Consider the following 6,073-nt stretch of genomic DNA (forward strand, 5'->3'; position numbering starts at 1 on the left):
CGTACATATTATCCGCTCATCACCAAGGTTCCTCATTGGGGAACTCATTGGAGGCCAGTGGACGTCCAGTGAGGCCTTCCTCAGTGGCGTTCACTGCCTCTTCTTCCTCCCAGAATTCGGCCATATTTATGGCTTTGCACTCTCCTTTTGGATTTTCTTCAGTGTTACTTGGGAGAGTGCTTGGGGGAAGTTCAGTAATTTTCTTGCTCAGCTGACCCACTTGTCCTTCCAAATTCCTAATGGAGGATCTAGTTTCAGTCATGAAACTTTGAGTGGTTTTGATTAGATCAGAGACCATGGTTGCTAAGTCAGAGGTATTCTGCTTAGAGCTCTCTGTCTGTTGCTGAGAAGATGATGGAAAAGGTTTACCATTGTTAAACCTGTTTCTTCCACCATTATTATTGAAACCTTGTTGAGGTCTCTCTTGATTCTTCCATGAGAGATTTGGGTGATTTCTCCATGAAGAATTATAGGTGTTACCATGGGGTTCTCCTAGGTAATTCACCTCTTCCATTGAAGGGTTCTCAGGATCATAAGCTTCTTCCTCAGATGAAGCCTCCTTAGTACTGTTTGGTGCATTTTGCATTCCAGACAGACTTTGAGAAATCAGATTGACTTGTTGAGTCAATATCTTGTTCTGAGCCAAAATGGCATTCAGAGTGTCAATCTCAAGAACTCCTTTCTTCTGACTAGTCCCATTGTGCACAGGATTCCTTTCAGAAGTGTACATGAATTGGTTATTTGCAACCATTTCAATCAATTCTTGAGCTTCTGCAGGCGTCTTCTTCAGATGAAGAGATCCTCCAGCCGAGCTATCCAAAGACATCTTGGATAGTTCAGAGAGACCATCATAGAAAATACCTATGATGCTCCATTCAGAAAGCATGTCTGAAGGACATCTTCTGATTAATTGTTTGTATCTTTCCCAAGCTTCATAGAGGGATTCTCCATCCTTCTGTCTGAAGGTCTGGACTTCCACTCTAAGCTTACTCCATCTTTGTGGTGGAAAGAACTTTGCCAAGAAGGCATTGACTAGCTTTTCCCAGAGTCCAGGCTTTCTTTAGGTTGGGAGTCCAACCATATTCTAGCTCTGTCTCTCACAGCAAAAGGGAATAGCATCAGTCTATAGACCTCAGTGTTAACCCCATTAGTCTTGACTGTGTCACAGATTTGCAAGAACTCAGCTAAAAACTGATGAGGATCTTCCATTGGAAGTCCATGAAACTTGCAATTTTGTTGCATTAGAGAAACTAATTGAGGCTTAAGCTCAAAGTTGTTTGCTCCAATGGCAGGGATAGAGATGCTTCTCCCATAGAAATCAGGAGTAGGTGCAGTAAAGTCACCAAGCACCTTCCTTGCATTGTTGGCATTGTTGTTGTTTTCGGCTGCCATTTGTTCTTCTTCCTTGAAGAATTCGGTCAGGTGCTCTAAAGAGAGTTGTGTTTTGGCTTCTCTTAGCTTTCTCTTCAAGGTCCTTTCAGGTTCAGGATCAACCCCAACAAGAATGCCTTTGTCTCTGCTCCTGCTCATATGAAAGAGAAGAGAACAAGAAAGTGTGGAATCCTCTATGTCACAGTATAGAGATTCCTTGAAATGTCAGAGGAAAAGAGAAATAGAAAGAAGAAGGAGAAGATGAATTCGAACTTTAATTAGATAAGGTTCGAATTGTGCATTTAGAAGGAGTGGTACTCCATAAATAGAAGGATGTGGGAAGGAGGGAAGAGATTTTTTGAAAATTCATTAAAATATTTTGAAAACATTTTTGAAAAACATTAATTGATTTTCGAAAATCAAAGTGGGAAAGAAATCAAGTGATTTTTGAAAAAAGATTTTAAAATTAGAAATTAAAAAGATTTGATTGCAAACTATTTGGAAAAAGATGTGGTTAAAAAGATTTAATTGAAAAGTTATGGTTTTAAAAAGATGTGATTGAGAAGATATGATTTGAAAACAATTTTAAAAGATATGATTTGAAAACAATTTGAAAAAGATTTGATTTAAAAAAATTAATGACTTGCCTAACAGAAAGATATGATTCAAACATAAACCTTTCTCAACAGAAAAGGCAACAAATTTGAGATGTCCAATCAAATCATTAATTGTTAGCAAGTATCTTTTAAAAAGGAAAGAAATTGATTTTGAAAACATTTGATTGAAAAGATTTGATTTGAAAAAGATTTGATTTTGAAAAACTAAAAAAATTGATTTGAAAACAAAATCTTTCCCCTAGCACCATCCTGGCGTTAAACGCCCAGAATGGTATACATTCTGGCGTTTAACGCCCAAAATGCTACCTCTTTGGGCGTTAAACGCCCAACCAGGTGCCCTGGCTGGCGTTTAAACGCCAGTCTGCCTTCTTCACTGGGCATTTTTGAATGCTCAGCTTTTTCTGTGTAATTCCTCTGCAGTATGTTCTGAATCTTCAATTCTTTGTATCATTGACTTGAAAAGACACAATTAAAAATATTTTTGGATTTTTAATAATCAAAATGCAAAAGGAATCAATTAACAATGCATGCAAGACACCAAACTTAGCAGTTTGTATACTACTGACACTAACAATATGAGAATGCATATGAGACACACAAAATACTTCAAGTCAATAGAATTCAAAGATCAAACAAAGAAATATATGCATGGATTCGAAAATTATAACAAAAACATGCATTTGACACCAAACTTAGGATGAGACACTAAACTTAAGCAAGAAACATCAAATATTTTTGGTCTTTTTGATTTTGTAATTTTTTTGTGTTTTTTGAAAATTAAATGAGAAAAAGGTATCAAAATTCTTAATGAGAATTCCAGGAATCAGTGTAGTGCTAGTCTAAGAATCCGGTCCAGGAATTAGACATGGCTTCACAGCCAGCCAAGCCTTCAAGGAAAGCTTCGGTCCAAAACACTAGACATGACCAGAGGTCAGCCAATTCTTAGCAGATCACTGCTCCAAGAGCAAAATTGATGAGAATCAACAAGCTCTTGTGGTGATAAGTTGAAACCTCGGTCCAATGAGATTAGACATGGCTTCTCAGCCAGCCAGATTTCAACAAATCATCATGAAACTCTAGAATTCATCTTCAAGAATTTCGAAAAAAATAATACCTAATCTAAGCAACAAGATGAACCGTCAGTTGTCCAGCCTAAACAATCCCGGGCAATAACACCAAAATTTGATGTTGTTGCCGGATCTTGGCACTGATGTTACCAAAAGCTTGCTCAAAACTTGAACAATCCCCGGCAACGGCGCCAAAAACTTGGTGTGGCGAAATTGTGAACAATACTTTTTCACAACTCAAATAATCCCCGGTAATGGCTCCAAGAACTTGGTGCGCTCAATACCATGGCATTACACAACTTCGCACAACTAACCAGCAGTGCACTGGGTCGTCCAAGTAATAAACCTTACGTGAGTAAGGGTCGATCCCACGGAGATTGTTAGTATTGAAGCAAGCTATGGTCATCTTGTAAATCTTAGTCAGGCAAACTCAAATGTATATGATGATGAACGAAAATAACATAGAAGATAAAGATAGTGATACTTATGTATATCATTGGTGTAAGAGCTTCAGACAAGTGTATGAAGATGCCTTCCCTTCCGTCTCTCTGCTTTCCTAATGCCTTCATCCAATCCTTCTTACTCCTTTCCATGGCAAGCTCGTGTAAGGTTTCACTGTTGTCAGCAGCTACCTCCCATCCGCGCAGTGAAAGCTAATGCACACACTCTGTCACAGTGCTGCCAATCACCGGTTTGGTTCCCTCCCCTACCGGAATAGAATAACTCTTTTGCGTCTGTCACTAACGCCCAGTAGGTTACAGGTTTGAAGCACGTCACAGTCATTCAGTCATTGAATCCTACTCAGAATACCACAGACAAGGTTAGACCTTCCGGATTCTCTTGAATGCTGCCATCAGTTCTTGCCTATACCACGAAGATTCCGAAGAATCCAAGAGATATTCACTAAGCCTCAGATGCTTGTAGAACAAGAATGGTTGTCAGTCACCTTGTTCATGGGTGAGAATGGTGATGGGCGTCAATCATCACCTTCATCATGTTGAAGAACAAGTGATATCTTGGTAAAAGAACAAGCGGAATTGAATGGAAGAACAATAGTAATTGCATTAATACTCGAGGTACAGCAGAGCTCCACACCTTAATCTATGGTGTGTAGAAACTCCACCGTTGAAAATACATAAGCATAAGGTCTAGGCATGGCCAAATGGCCAGCCTCCCAATGATCTAAGATAGCATAAAACTCAAAGATAGCTACCAAGACCTCTGTCTAATACAATAGTAAAAGGTCCTACTTATAGAAAACTAGTACATAGATGAGTAAATGACATAAAAATCCACTTCCGGGCCCACTTGGTGTGTGCTTGGGCTGAGCAATGAAGAAATTTCGTGTAGAGACTCTCCTTGGAGTTAAACGCCAGCTTTGGTGCCAGTTTGGGCGTTTAACTCCCATTTGGGTGCCAGTTCCAGCGTTTAACGCTGGGATTTCTTGAGGTGACTTTGAACGCCGGTTTGGGCCATCAAATCTTGGGCAAAGTATGGACTATTATATATTGCTGGAAAGCCCAGGATGTCTACTTTCCAACGCCGTTGAGAGCGCGCCAATTGGGCTTCTGTAGCTCCAGAAAATCCGCTTCGAGTGCAGGGAGGTCAGAATCCAACAGCATCTGCAGTCCTTTTGAGTCTCTGGATCAGATTTTTGCTCAGGTCCCTCAATTTCAGCCAGAAAATACCTGAAATCACAGAAAAACACACAAACTCATAGTAAAGTCCAGAAAAGTGAATTTTAACTAAAAACTAATAAAAATATACTAAAAACTAACTAGATCATATCAAAAACATACTAAAAACAATGCCAAAAAGCATACAAATTTTCCGCTCATCAATAAGATATAATCAAATTAAAAGAAAGATATGATAAGATATAAAAAGATAAGATTTGAAATTTAATTTTTGAAATTAAGATAAGATAAGATAATGATTTTGAAATTAAAATTTAAAATTTTGTTTAAATTTTTTGAAAATAATTTTGAAATAAAGACAGAAAAGATATTTTTTAATTTGAGTAAACTACCATTTCTACCCATAAAAGTTGAAAATGCTGACAGATCTACCCATAAAAGATAAAAATAACCATTTGTACCCATAAAGATTGACTTTCGCAAGCAAAATTACCCAAACCCTAAATAATTACGTAAAATCCCCAAATTACCCCCTTCTTTTCTCTCAAGCACTCACCCTCACTCACTATCTGCAGCACCTAAACCACCATTACTGTAGTTTCATCTTCCTTCTTACTCTCTCTCTTTCTATATATCACTCACTTACTCACTTTTTCTCTCTCACCTCTTGAACATCAACATAACCCAACTACTGTCCTCTTTAAAATCACAAAAAAGAACAAACTCAAATCAAATTGAAGAATAGAACATGCACAGATTCAAAATAAAACCCTAATTTCTTAGAACCTTCCCAAAAAATTGACAATTTCTCATATTTCAGATCACCGTTTTTGTTGCAAATAACACAGAACACGAATTTGATTTTGGCGACACTGGGAGGTGATGATGAAGGCGCATCGCTAGGAGGAGAAGAGAGCAGTGATGCCAAGAGAAAGAGAAGACGAAGTGTTCTTCCTCCTCTTTGAGCTCCCTCAACAACAGTGACGATGATGTGATAGCGACGGCGAGTCCCCACATTGCCAATGCGGTCTCCCTCCCCCTCCTCTTCTCTTCTTCTTCCTCGGGGTGGGGGTATGTGTAATGTCTCCGTGTGTGAGTTTTGGAGGAAAAGGGGGTGGTGGCTGGGTGAAGAGGGTTAGGGTTGGAAAGGTGGCTGGGTGAAGGGGGTAGTGGTGGAATTTGAGATTAGAAAGGGAAAGGGGGTGGTGGTTGGGTGAAGAGGGTTAGAGTTAGAAAGGTGGCTGGGTGAAGGGGGTGGTGGTGGGATTGGAAATTAGAAAAGTGTTGGTGAAGATAAGGGTAATTTAGGGATTTTAGATAATTTTTTAGTGTTCGGATAATTTTGTTGTGCGGAACCCATATTTCATGGGTACAAATGGTA

The 6,073-nt window shown here is 38.9% G+C and overlaps 1 non-coding gene across 1 annotated transcript; it reads left to right on the top strand.

The window, feature by feature from the left end:
* The first annotated feature begins 880 nt into the window (after window positions 1-880).
* LOC130972184 (small nucleolar RNA R71) lies at window positions 881-988 on the top strand. Its single transcript, XR_009083378.1, has one exon. It is a non-coding gene; the product is annotated as a small nucleolar RNA R71 (small nucleolar RNA).
* Window positions 989-6,073: the final 5,085 nt, after the last annotated feature.

The sequence above is a fragment of the Arachis stenosperma genome, chromosome 3 (assembly GCF_014773155.1).
Source record: "Arachis stenosperma cultivar V10309 chromosome 3, arast.V10309.gnm1.PFL2, whole genome shotgun sequence".
Lineage (NCBI taxonomy): Eukaryota > Viridiplantae > Streptophyta > Magnoliopsida > Fabales > Fabaceae > Arachis > Arachis stenosperma.